Source organism: Festucalex cinctus, chromosome 3 (genome assembly GCF_051991245.1).
Source record: "Festucalex cinctus isolate MCC-2025b chromosome 3, RoL_Fcin_1.0, whole genome shotgun sequence".
NCBI lineage: Eukaryota > Metazoa > Chordata > Actinopteri > Syngnathiformes > Syngnathidae > Festucalex > Festucalex cinctus.
This window is the reverse complement of record NC_135413.1, coordinates 9,013,718-9,028,295: the sequence shown is the minus strand read 5'-3', so window position 1 is coordinate 9,028,295 and position 14,578 is coordinate 9,013,718. Positions and strand designations below refer to the sequence as shown.

Genomic DNA, 14,578 nt, shown 5'->3' with positions numbered 1-14,578 from the left:
TGCAAATAAGGATAAACTTAATACACAAACGTAATAAACAACAACAAAAATTCAAACACCAACAAAAAATGAATCTAATGAATATAAACAAATATCTAATAATGAATCAAAGAAAATAGATTTTTCCAAAGCCAGGCATCCATCCATTTTCTTCCACTTATTGGGAGTCGGGTCATGAAAGGGAGCCACTTGCTCCGACTCTTCCTGGGGAATCGCAAGGCATTCCCAGGCCAACCGAAAGCCAGTATGTCTACTGTTTAGGTGTCCTGGGCTGCCCCCAGGGACTCCTGCTGGTGGAATGTAGCCAGAACACTTAACCAGGGAGACGTCCGAGAGACATCGCATCAGATGTTTTACCGAGCCACTTCATCTTACTCTTCTCAATTTGGAGGAACAGCATCACTCTGAGCCCCTCCCGGCTAACTGAGCTAGCTTCTCACCCCATCTCGAAGGGAGAGCCCAGACACCCCCTGCAGAGGAAACTCATTTTGGACCATTTGCAATCCTGTTCTTTTGGTTATCACCCACAACTCTAACCAGTGTGGGTAAAATTTAGATCAACCAGTAAATAAAGAGCTTCTCCTTCAGGCTTAGCTCCTTCTTGACCACAACAGACAAATACAGAATCTGTATCACTGGAGATACTCCAGCGACCCGTTTTTTTCCATTCCTCATTCTATTCTTAACTCACTCTTGAATAAGACCTGCAACAAGTATACCCACATCTGCTTGTAGCCTTTCTTCATGAGAAATTCCTATTTTTCTCCATCTCAGGTGGCGGCCATTTTGCCACTTACTGTCGACTGAAAATGACATCTGCTCAGGGTGTCAGGTAAACGACCATTCACGGCTCAGCTTCAGAAAACAGATGAACCGTAATTGGTTGTTACCTGAGCCCTGAACAACTGTGATGTCATTTTCAGTCAATGACAAGTGGCAAAATGTCCGCCCCCTGAGATGGATAAAAATGAGTGGACTGCTCTCCGAATGTCATATTGCATCCATCCATCCATTTTCTCTACTGCTTACTGCTCACAAGGGTCGCGGGGGCTACTGGCGCCTATCTCAGCTGGCTCTGGGCAGTAGGCGGGGGACACCCTGGACTGGTTGCCAGCCAATCGCAGGGCACACAGAGACGAACAACCATCCACACTCACAAGCACACCTAGGGACAATTCGGAGCACCCAATTAACCTGCCATGCATGTCTTTGGAATGTGGGAGGAGACCGGAGTACCCGGAGAAGACCCACGCGGGCACGGGGAGAACATGCAAACTCCACCCAGGAAGGCCGGAGCCTGGACTCGAACCGGAGTCCTCAGAACTGGGAGCCGGATGTGCTAACCACCTCCACCGTGCCGCCCAAATCATATTCCACAAACACAATATTATTCAGAATCCCAAGTTTGCATTAGTAGAGGAACATTCAATATATTTTTGTGAATATTTTTTGGGGGGGATGACTCTCCTTAAAAACAATGAAAACGGTTTACACGTTAAAATAGTAACTGATGTTTTGTTTTGTTTTTTTTCTTAAACTCAAATCACTCAGAAAATAATAAACCATTTTCAATAAAGATGGATTTAAAATTTAAAAATATACCATTCCTCATAACCATCGTCTCTCCCCTCGAATATGTCATTTTGTGCAACAACCCATCAAGATAAATGAATAAATCAATGGCGTCACACTTCTTCATGGAAAATCAAAGTTACCTAACTTTTCTTTTGTTTGTTTTGAATAAACCGTTTCACAGATGGCCCTTGGGTTTGCCATGTTGACTGTTCACGAGAGACTTGCTTACATACATGCACATATGTCGACACGCGCACGCACAAAGCCAGAGTCGGGCAAGTGCTGGCTCAACTGCATGAAGGCTCTTTTGCTATTTTTATCCCCTCTGGTGCCATTTGTGTTCCTCGGCTGCAGCTAGTGGCGAGCAGAGCAGAGGTGCGGGCGTCTCTCTCAACACGCCCACCCCTCTCCCTCACTCTCTCCATCCATCCATCCCTCCCTCTCTCATCCTAAAAATAGCCTCAAGTCGTGATCAGCGTGTCCTTGGCAGAGCGAGAGACTGTATTATTCCTTGGAATTGTTGGTGGGTTTGGGTGGGAGGGGGTGATTATGGATTGATGCAAACAGCCCCTCTTCATAGACCCCCTCCACCCACCAACAAGCCAACCCCGGCGCATGCGGGCTGAATTAATGTGATGCTATTTTTGGGAGCCCCCGTGTTTCCAGGGGAGACCTAATGACGCAATGACGTCAATGCAGGTCAATCGCAGACTGGAGGAATTGAGTGGCTTCTATTTGTGCGGGGGGGGGTGGGGGGGGGGGGGGGGTAATCTGCTTTTGCAGTATTTCCTTCGAGAAAGGCTGGGGGGGGGGGGTGGAAAATGGACGCGCACACGTCGGACTGGAGAGGAAACAAACGAAGGGCTTGAACGTGTTGCATCAGCGACGAGCAGATGCGGTGCACACAGGTGCGTACGGACGCACTCGGGTGCGGACCCACGGATGCTTGATTGAGTGCGCGGAAGGAATCTCATTGTGCGTATGCTCGCTCTAATTCTCATTCTGTCTTTCCCAAGGGCTTTTTTTCCACTCCATCCGGACCAATTCAGAGCGTTCGCTCGGGCAAGAAGAGGTAAGTCGTCTCCTTGCAAACACCGCACGCGCACACGCACGCAGATGGGGCATTGTTGCAGTCTATGTGAAGATGCGCGTACGGCGTCTTGTGGTGTTGTTATGATTATGGTGATTATTATTATTGGATGGCTCTGGTGGCGCAATAAGAAATCCTGCCGGTTGCTTTGCTCGTTCGAATTCTGAAGTTTTGAGTTTGCCATTTATGTGATTTTTACAATGTGTGTTTTTTTTTCCAATGTAATCGAATTTAATAACGTTGTAATTTATTGTATTAAATTAATTTAAATTTAAATCAATAATGTTTCAATATATAAACCTGCATCAACCCCTCGCCCCCCCCTTTTTTTTCTTCTAACTCCAGCCAGGTGTCGTCCTGTATGCTGGAATGGATGCAGGCGTATACACGCGCGTGTAGTGTGTAGACAGGCAGAGACACGCTTGTCGGGAAGTTGGGAGGGTGGGTGGGGGGGGGGGGGGGGGTTAAGTTGAGTTGGGGGGGGGGGGTTAAGTTGAGTTGGGGGGGGGGGGGGGTGCATGGGGGAGGTTAGGGCGTGTACCGACCGAAAAGGGCTGCAGCCGAGAGGCTTTCAGCTTTCAGAACCACGGACAGCTCACATGAGGCTCAATCTCAAGTCAGGTGGCATCACATGCGTATTGTGTGTCAAATAAATACATAATCCATATTAATGTGTATTTTCCTTCAAGTTAACTTTTGAGTTATTAACATTAATGAATTGATTGGAGTGGATGATGCAATGTCATACGCGACAATATCTGCACACTCATGTAGTGTGTGTGTATTAAATCAGTATTCTGCGATAGTGTTCATCCGTACTGTTTCGTAAGGCAGATTTATTTTGTATTGCGTTTGTGCAGGTGTACCTAATTTTGTGGCCACGAAGTGTAGAAATATGATGTTATGTGCCTGTGTGTGTGCGTCTACATATCTCGATATGTCCAACCACCTGTGACGTGTCAGTCAATGAGCTGTTTTGTTTGAATATGTTGTAAATTGTTGTGTGTCACGAATCTTGTGGGGTCTAACACAAAAAATCCTACAGATTTTCTTCAAAACGAAATTTTAGGTGAATCATTTTTGGGGGTTCGATTTAAAAGCTTCTGTTTCTGCATCATATACTTGTCACACATTAAACAAAAATAATGTGTGTCATCCCTTCTTTATATTTTCAATTAGCAAGTGAAATCTCAAACATGGGAATATGACCATGACTGTTTTGCTATTTGTTTTTTAATCTGAAACCTCAAATAATAATTTTTAAAAAATCATCAGAATTAAATTTTAGGCGCAGATTATTTTTTTTACTCCATTTTGTCAAATGTGGATGTTGATATTCACTTTCCAATTGACAATAGAAAACACGACCATGAGAGCCACTGTGTCATTGCTTACATACTCTCCACGTCAAATTTGACAACTATACAAACAACTACCCTCTGTTTCTTTCTTTCACCTTGAAATTTGAACAATTGATGATTATCGCAAAGTAACAAAAAATATATAAAGAATGGAAATCTTTCAATTTCTTTGATTGTTTTGCACAGGTGCTCCTCAATTTGCGTACATTGAGGTACCAGCTCAAATTTGACGTGTGTTTATTAAAATTGGTTTTGACTATATCGGTTTGCATTGGATAAAGAAAATGGTTGTGTAAATCTGTAAACTTGCCATCTAGAGGCAGCTTGAAGCCGTCTTGAGAACTGTCTGTGTTTCCATCACGTTTGCACGGGTTCCTGCAGAAACATGAAGGCTCATTTCATGGGGGAATCTCCAAAAAATGTCAGTTTTTTGAGATGCGAGTGGACTCTGACCTGATTTTTCGTCTTGTGTTATACACATCATGCATTTAAACCAAACCACATAACTATGTCTCAAAAAAGTCTGCTAGATTTATGCTAAGACAAAATTCAACAACACCATAGATGGGCTAACAAAACAATTGTCAACAGTGTGGTGTAATAACCCTTTGATCAACTCATTTGAACACAAACATGTAGCAGCACATGTAGACAGACAATTACAGGGGACCCTCAAATACTGGCGGTTCGCCAACCAAGGATTTGACCAGCCAAGGATTTTTTTCCCCCCAATAATTTTTATAAAAACAGCTCATTCTTATTGCCAAGTCCGCGCCTGGTGCTTCAAAGACCGACAAGTGCACATTTCTGTGGGATCCCGTGTATATAATAAACAAATATATATATATATATATATATATATATATACACACATTATATATATATATATATATATATACACACACACACACACATATATTTTTGGGCATGGTTACGACTGTTCCATAAAAATATACACACAAATGGCATGTACACTTCCACAGTTCCAAGATACCCACTATTTCCATTGATTTAGAATACACTTGACATTTTTTTTAATAGGTTATTTTTTCCCCCCCATACTTTGGGTCACTTAAGGATCGGTCATACAATTTCAGGGTAAAATAAGGTTATTTATTTATTTATTTATTTATTTATTCATTTATTCATTTATTTTATATAGATATGCACCCTTCTTTATCTGAGTAAAAATTTTAAAAAAAGTAATACTTTTTGACATTTTTTTTATTCTTTAATTACATATTCTAAGACCATACAGCATATATTATATAACAATTAATTCAACAGTTTGTGCTTCATAATTCAAAATGTGACTGTGAGGCTACTGCTGGTGTACACACCATGGTCACTAGGGGGCAGTATTATAAAGACAAACAGATGGATATACTGTACATGGAGATAGTCACAATTACTAAGTTGTAATATTATATTAGTATAGTGTTTGACAGGGAACAAATAATATGTATGTAAGTATTGTTATATTGTTCGTCTACATGTGTTACGCTACCACTTGTGTTCAAATGCTTAAAGGGTGATAACATCATGACAAACTGTTTTGCTAGTTGATGGTCAACTCATGGTCTATGGTGTTTTACATTGTTACACTGTAAACCCGAACATTCAAAATAATCAAATCGATTAAATACACAATATTTAAATTTTTGTAAAAACTGCTACTAAACTTTTTGAAGTTGGTGAAACTTTGTATGCTTTTATGATTCATTTGAACTAGTCATTTTTGATGAAATTGAACTATACTAGTTTTTTGGTATGGTAACTTAAAAACAAATTAGCTTTAACTTAATAAAATGTAGTTATTTTGTGATAAAATTGTGTTTATATTGTTTCAAAAAATTCATTTTTTATAGTACATACCAAAAATAAAATGTAATGTATGTAATGTAATCTTTTATGTTTTGTTATATGCGTATGTTTCATAAAACTTGTTAATTTGCAATTTCATTTTCGCCGTATTTTACACTGTCTCCAGTTGATATTGTAAATGATAATCTGTTCTCAGTTTTCTTAACTGGTTAAATAAAGTTTAAATAAATCAATAATAATTTACGTTAGATTATGAAAATAGAAACCCATTTCTTTCTTTCTTTTTAAATAATCTGATTCCTCCTCAGTGTAGCATTAAGGTAAATGCAATCTTATTTGGTTGTTTTAAATACACGAGATGATTTTTTTTTTTATTTTACATTTAGTTTGACAGTAAACTTCAGCTGGGAGGAGGATTAAAGCTTGATGCACCTTTTATGAAGAATTGTTAACTATCTTATAACACGTATGCAGGATCGCTCATCTGTCAAAGCACAATTATTTAGCATTTTTAGGCACTAAGGCTTAATAATACAGGTTTCATGTCAAGTCTATATTGTGGTTACTGATGTGCTTAAACATGCAGATTTTATGTATGGAAATGTGCATGCTTAAACATTTTCTGTAAGTAAGATATAGAAAGTCAAAGCACCCCTGTTCAGAGGCCAGGTTTTGGTGACATAAAGACCAAAAATGAATCATTTCAAAACTTTTTCCACCATTAATGTTGTTCAAAAAGTTCAGCCTTGGATTCAATGGCCCATAATACATTCGATCAAATGTGTCTGGAAGATTTTTATCATGGTCTGACAAAACCAAAGTTGAATTTGTTTGCCGATAGTGAAAACAACACTGCTCATCCTCAAAAGATCACAATGTGCTGCTCTTAAGTGAGGTGAAACACTTGGGCCTTAGTCACAGTGGAGGGAATTATGAACTATTCCAAATAGTCTGTGTTGCCATCAAACCGTCATCATTCTGGTAGGAGGAAAAATAAACGTCGGGAAAAGCTTACTAGAACATCTGAACTTGATTATAGGGATTAATAAGGGGCACTTTAAATGGTGGCAGGTGTGAGCAGGCTCACAATTTAACTTGCAATTGAATGTTGCATCTCAACACATGGAAATTCCCAGCTATATAAGAGGGTGTGCACACTTATGCAACTCAATTACCACAGGGGGGAAGTTTTTCGTTATATTAATGGTGGAAATGTGTTAACATGGCATTTATATATCACAAAAACCTGGCATTTTAACAGGGGTGTGTACACTTTTTATATGAACTTCATGTGAAAACTAATTTACGCACTTCCTAGATATAAAACTTGCATGCTATTGTTTTGTGATGTTTAGGAGTACATCAGGTATGATGGTTGTGTCCACGTGTGTTTCAGATGATGCAGCAGGTGCAACGTGACGCACTTCAGATTCTTTTCGGGTCTTTTTGCGGTCTGGGCTTGCTGTCGAATGGAAGTCACCAGGAAGCCCTTACCCCAAAAAGCATCTGCAGAGGATACTTACGTCCTGCAAGATGCTACACGCAATTTGTGGGCGAGTTTTGTTTCCAACAGCAAGTGTATTCCTATGCCAGTGATGTGTTAAAGAATCACTGTTAAAGTACAAGTCAGTCGGATTTTCTGTAACTTACACATTTGCATTCATCTTTAAGAATGATCTGCTTGGAAACTTTAATCTATGTACAATTTTTATGTGTAAAACAGTTGAGCTAAATCATTATTAAAAGTATATACAGTGCTCAGTATAAATGAGGGCACCCCAACAGGTTTGTAAGAACGCATTTAGTTTCCTTTCAGAATTAAGATTTTCGATGAAATACTATACTAGAAAAAATACTCCCACAAATGTGCGCAATTGATTGCAAACATGATTTGTTAATTAGTACCCACAAAGAAAAAGTTGTTTTTTAATTAAATGCATTAAAGTACAGTTTGGACAAATAAGTAGACCCCAAGAAAAAGACTGACAACTTGTTAATTCCAGGCCTAGCAGACATGTTGCTATCCTTAACAGTAAAGGAGGTCATAGAAAATACTTTTTTTCTTTTTTTTTTTTATTGTTGGTTGTGTTAATTTTTTTGCATTAGTTAATTTAATTAAAGTGAATATTTTGTAATCTATGCATTCTATTAAAACCTTTCATGTTGTGAGTTTAGCGCATATTCTACAGAAAACATTTTGTCAAAGTTTTGAAAATTACGTTCATTGAGATATTGAATAAAATCTTTACATTTTTGGAAAGGGGTGTACTCATATATGCTAAGCACTGTATTACTCATTTTTCTAGCTTTAAGCACAGCATTGATGTTGAAAAAAAAATGGTGCAAATGCAAAATGTTACAGGTTACAATGTGAGAGCTCATGTGATAACTGATCTATCCACAAGAGGGCGCGATAGCACAATTGTTTCTGAACTGTGAAAACGTTTTGTCATTGATCCAAATATTCTAGCGAGTGTTGCGTCATAACTTAGTGTTATTATTGTTAATAGAATAACCCATGTAAGTGCACATTCAAACGTGTATGAATTAAAACCATAATGCAACTAAAGCAGGAAATTGGAGTTGAATTTGTCATCTGTAGAATGAACATGCATATTTGTTGACGTTGTAAAAGAAAAGATGTTCACAACAGCTGTGATGCCTTTTTACTTCCAGTAAAGTACACTTGTCATCATATTACCTTAATTACACGTTAGGTTACTCGAAGTGTTTTAATTTATTTTTTTTATTTTTTTTGCTTGCATATCAAACATGATGCTTGAGTCAGAGGTTTCTTTTTGCCATCCCCCTTTAAGAAAAGATGCATGGACGGACGGATGGATGAAAATGATTCGAATGATGATCAACTACCATTTGAGTGGACTTAATATCGTGACCACAGAACCCACACTAACACTTTTACCTTTTGTGTGTGTGCACGCGTGGACATCTGTGCACTCAGCAGCATCTCATTGCCATGCACGTCACCAAAAGCTGACTCGGGTCTTTTCCAACCACACTTTACGGCGTGAGGACGTCACTCAAGTCTCTGGGGTTGGGGTGGGGGTCGGGGAGGGAGGAGGGGTGGAAGCTCAATAACATGCAGAATCAGAATTCCCGTCATTCCCGTGACTCACCCGGGCAGGTCGTGCTGAGCGGAATTCCTGCTTTCTTTAGGCCGGCATCTGGAAAAGTAACGCGATGCCGACTGCGAGTCAGCCCCAGCCCCCGCCCCCATGCCCCCCTGTGCGAGCCACTCCTGCTGGGGCTACAGGACCCTGAAATGACAAGCACATGTCATCACAACATTAAAAACAAGATAAGTATTGCTTTCCACGTTCCCAAAATTTCCAGAATTTCATAATTTCCTGTTGAGCTCATTCAAGACATCAATGCTACCATTTTCCACATTCTCAAAATTCCAAGTTTTCGCAGTGGATTTCCAAAATGTACCTCCTCTTTCCACATTTCTTAATTAAAACATCTTGGGTAACATTCCACAATCCCCCATTTCCACACTGTTCCGATACCGATACTGCATTAAAACAGTGGTATCGGTATCGGTGACTACTCACAAGTAACATGCCGATACCATTAATTCCAACTCTAGTATAGGATTTTGGATGCAGCATCTTGTGTCTTGCTGGTGCACGACATTCACTGATATGTGACATGTTCACTGCATGCCAATCTAAGATATCCTATTGGCCCTTGAATGCTCTGAACCAATGGCAGGGCAGCTTTTTCATGTTGAGGAAAAAAAAAACTTAAGTATCGGTATGGCATCGTTATCGGCCGATACTTCAAAGCTGAGTATCGGTATCGGTAGCCAAAAAAACAGTATCGGAACAACACTAATATTTACATCTTCCTTCCACTTTGCTTTGCCGTTGCAAACTATTCAAAATTTTACAGTTCTGTTCATTCAGGACATTTGGGGAACTGTTTTCCACATTCCACAGTTTTCATAGGAAATCTCTCAAATTAAGAAATATTTTACACATCACGACAGTCAGGTGGGAACCTTCTATGTTCAAAAAATGTGGACAATTTCAGATTTTTTCACAAATTGATACTATTGGTCAGTCCCCACGTGAGTGATATATTTATCAATTGTTAACCTTTTTTTAAATACAGAAAAAGTGATCTCTTTAACATTACAATAGTTAATCATTTAAAAAAATAAAAAATAGGTTATTTCCTGAAAAATAATGGTTATGGAGATGCACAGATTCCGTCCAACAGTGATTACACTTACCATTCCTTCCACATTTCTTTACCAATTCAAACCATTCCAAATGCAAACTGTTCCGCTCATTCAGGACATCTTGGACAATTTATCTCCCCAAATTAAGAGATATTTTTATATACTTTATATTTACCTGCTCCTTCCATATTCATTGACCGATTCAAACCATTCCAACATCAAGTCTCATGTGCTTCATTTGAACATTTCAATAAATTCCACAGCATTCGAGTTCAGCGTCAGTTATTCAGCATTCAAATAAAATTTCCACAGAGATTGCCGCCTTTCTTTATTGGGTAGAATGTTCAGAAGTTGTTGATTAGCTGCATGCATTTCTTCTAAACATGACTCACAGGATACCATAAGTCACGTGGCTCATGAATAATTAATGAGCCATGTTTTGTCCTATTCAGGACCTGACAATTCCTCTTCATTGATTCTCCTCAGTGGCTTGCAAATATACTGCAAGGCATAATATAAACAGGTAAAAAGGTTACTAATTGCTCTTTAAAAGTATTCATCTAAGGAGACACATTCTAATTCTACATTTCAGTCATTGATAACTCTTCTGCAAGCCCTTTTCACACTGCACTCAGTGCGATGGAGTTGGGCAGCAACCCGAAATTATCAGTATCCAGTGTTCCCATATTTGGAAGTGATGACATAAGAGCCTACCAAAAGATAAAAGTGAGGTTTTATCGCTTGCGCCACGAAAGTAACATTAAATCACACTGCCAGCTCCTCTCCAACTGGAGGCGCTTGTATGACGTCACGACAAATCAGCTCTCAAATAGATCATTTTGCATTTTGAGGTGCATTGTGTCGAAACCTGCACATTAAAATGTGAATTGAAAACTTTGTTTCTGAACGGATTTATCAGTAACACAGTGAAAGTACAGCAGAATGCGAACATTTACTTTGGAAGTAAATTCACTGTGTTTGCCCTTGAATTTTCTTCCAGCGCTCTTAAAATCCTCAAGGGCTATTGTGCTCCTAGTTAAAAATCTAATAATAATAATAAATTAAAAATATGTTCGCCTGAGGCACTGGACGGGGGAGGAAGAAAAACACTTTAAACACATCACATACCACAGGATAATCTTTGAGAACTATCTGATAATCGGCCTATTGCAGACTTTGATCAAAAGGGACGACAATTTCAAATTTGGCATGATTATTGGCATGAGTAATAATGTTAATTTCCTCAACAAAAACTAAATAATTTCGTCAACACACATTTTTCACCAGACTAAAACTGGACTAGGCTAAACTAAAACTCTTATTAATAAACAATAACTGGGATGAAATAAGTATGCATTTTCGTCAATTAATGAGGATGGGACGAAAATGTCCTTCACTTAATAAAAACTAGACTAAAATCTATGGACATTTGAGATCATGAACAAAAACGGTTGTATGATTTTGTAAAATCTTGTCCCTGCTAATCTGTCATGTCTGTGACACTGTCATGTGACACAGAACAAACACATGGGAGAGACAGGAGGTGGCTTCACGGTGAAAGGTTGAGAGAAAAAAAAAAAAAAAAAAAAAAAAAAAAAAAAGTAAATTATAGTTATAACAACATTGATTCAACAGCTATTATGCTCCAACAATGATGTTAATGCGACTAACTAATGCTGGCTAACTGACTAGCACATAGCATGGAGCCATAGTAGCCACTTGTTGACATACTGTAATTGGGTGTAAAGTTGTTTTTCATCAAAAAGATGAGAAAAATTTTACATGAAATTTAGATTCGAAAAGGTTGAATATAATCTGACGAAAAAAAAAACAGGGCAAAATGGTTGTCCTGACTAAAACTAGACTAAATGTTGACAGTTTTTGTTGATTAATAGGCTACTAGATGAATAAAATTATGTTTTCTTGGACTAAAATAAAGATTAAAATGCTAGATTTATAGTCGACTAAAATGGACTAAATAAAAAAGGGATGAGGTTGACTAACTGTGATTAAAAAAAAAGACTAAATAAAAAAAAAAAATAGCAGACAAAATCAACACTGAGTAGATCCCAATTAACATTTACAACGGTCAGCCACAATCATTTTCCAAACAGATTGGGGTAGAAAAATCACTATTAACTAGTGTTGTTCCGATACCGTTTTTTGGCTCCCGATACCGATACCGATACCCAGCTTTGCAGTATCGGTCGATACCGATACCATACCGATACTTAATTTTTTATTTTTTTTCCTCAACATGAAAAAGCTGTCCTGCCACTGGTTCAGAGCAGTCAAGGGCCAATAGGATATCTTAGATCGGCATGCAGTGAACATGTCACATATCAGTGAATGTTGTGCACCAGCAAGACACAAGATGCTGCATCCAAAATCCTATATTAGCTTTGGAATTAATGGTATCGGCATGTTACTTGTGATAGTCACCGATACCACTGTTTTTATGCAGTATCGGCACCTCTGCCTATACGAGTATCGGTATCGGAACAACACTACTATTAACACAACTCACAACACAGGATAATCTATCAGAGACATCTGTTAATCATGCCTTTGCTGACTTTGACCTGAAGAAGGAAACGTTTCAATTTCAACCCGTGTACAACAAACATTTACAATTGTCCAACCATTTTCCAAGCAGAATATTGGGGGGGGGGGGGGAACAAAAAAAAACTCTTAACACACCCCACACCACAGGATAACTGCCAAGGACATTTTTTTAGAGGCATCTGCTGACTTTAATCGAAAGAGTAACATTTACGATTGTCAGCCCTGACTGTTTTCCATTCCGAGCATATTGGGGAAGGCTGGAAAAAAGCACACTCGACACACCACAGGATAATCGATCAGGATAATCTAATTAAAGACATCCTTTTTTGCCTCGACAAGATGGCGTGCGCCGGTGTGTCTGGCGACTCGCTTGTCTTGGCTGTTTGGTGATGGCGCTGTGGGCGATTGTCTTTCCTCTTGTCATGTGGCGTTTCTTCTTTTGTGTGGACCCGATCTGGACTGGACTGTTCACTGCGTTTTGGTTGTGATATTCTTCGAGGGACAGCTAGTGGTCGGTGCCCGCGGCGGTTGCGCCCGTTCGGTGGCATGCCTGCACCAGCACGGTTTCTGATGGGGAATGTCATCCCACTGGGCACCTACGGGTCGCTTGTGGTTTTTTGCACCAGGAAAACAGGCAGCATTTTTCACAGCCCCTTGATGGATGGCGGTGGAGCTGAGGACGCGGACGTCGGTGGTGTGCGCGGGACGTGGACTAGGTGGAAGTTCGGCGCTTGGAGGAGAGACAGTTTGGATGGGACTGGAAAATTGGACCATTCTTTTTGTGTGTATGGTGCCCGTCACGAACGCAGCAGCTGCTTGTTTATGAGCTAGCTTATGAGCAAACTTAGCTTGTAGCAGACGTGTGTGACGTCATGCACGTTGAGATCACGTCTCTGATCAACTGCTGAAAGGACACTGATTGTGTCCTCTTTCATCTAGAACTGCTTCAAACAAAGTGTATGTAGGAATGGAAGAATGTTGATTTGTTGTGATTGTATTGGATTGGTGTTAATGTTTTATGTTATGTTTGTTTGTTTTTTGTGTTTCTGCTTCTGTAAAACGCTTTGACAGCTCAGGCTGCTTAAAAGCGCTATATAAATAAACTTGAGTTCAGTTGAGAAATCTGATGTGTGCTAACTTCGATAACAATTGAGTGAGAATGGTGATATTTGGGTGAATTATCAGTATCTGCGGCCTTAACTTTGAGCATGAAGTTGTTCCTGTTAGTGGTGATGTCATATTCTGGCAGACAAAAAAAAATCTTTAAGAAACCTTGAGTGACCGGCAACTGTTATTAATCCCAGATGTCAGCATTTATAAGCCGGTTTGTTGCTGGCAAAGAAAAGTAAAACGTGTTTTTTCTTCCTTTTCCCTCTCAAACATGAGCGTCCAGTTCATGCTTCCATGCTTTTGCTTTCATGAATAATACACAGTTCCCGGTGAAGATTTAAGTGGAATTAAACTCTTCCACCGCTTGCCTCTCATTCCCAGAAGTGTGTCCTTTACGGTGCCTTTTCTCGTCAATTTCCTTGATAACGTCACATTTCTGCTCCAGCTAAGCACGTTATTAAAGACGACGTGTCATTTTTACGAGGCCTCTGTTTTCTATCCCCCTCAGTGTGTGTGCGTGTGGTATACCGGCTTTACAGTAAATTACCAGGAGAGAAACCTAAAACAAGCAACTGTAACAGGAATATTTGTTTTGTTTTATTTCCCCAAAGATCTCCTCGAAAATACACGGTTCTCTCTTGGCCTATTTTTTTCCCCCTGCTGACGGATTTGTGCCACAACACGGACACTCGTCCAAGAATAGCCACGCTGGATGTGGAGAAGATGATGGAAGAAGAGCTGAGGCATCAAAAATACTCCAAGCTTCTACTGCTGTTGCACTGCCATTTCATATATGTGATGATGAGACAGCTTCAAATTTTTTTTTTTGGGGGGGGGGGCAAGCAC

At 39.5% G+C, this 14,578-nt stretch overlaps 2 long non-coding RNA genes across 2 annotated transcripts; one reads left to right on the top strand and one right to left on the bottom strand.

Moving 5' to 3' along the window:
- The first annotated feature begins 2,367 nt into the window (after positions 1-2,367).
- On the top strand, positions 2,368-14,551 carry LOC144015587 (uncharacterized). Its single transcript, XR_013282759.1, has 3 exons — positions 2,368-2,483; positions 2,592-2,647; positions 14,344-14,551. It is a non-coding gene; the product is annotated as an uncharacterized LOC144015587 (long non-coding RNA).
- Positions 3,847-9,066, bottom strand: LOC144015588 (uncharacterized). Its single transcript, XR_013282760.1, has 3 exons — positions 8,988-9,066; positions 8,774-8,899; positions 3,847-4,401 (listed from the first exon to the last, which is right to left on the bottom strand). It is a non-coding gene; the product is annotated as an uncharacterized LOC144015588 (long non-coding RNA).
- Positions 14,552-14,578: the final 27 nt, after the last annotated feature.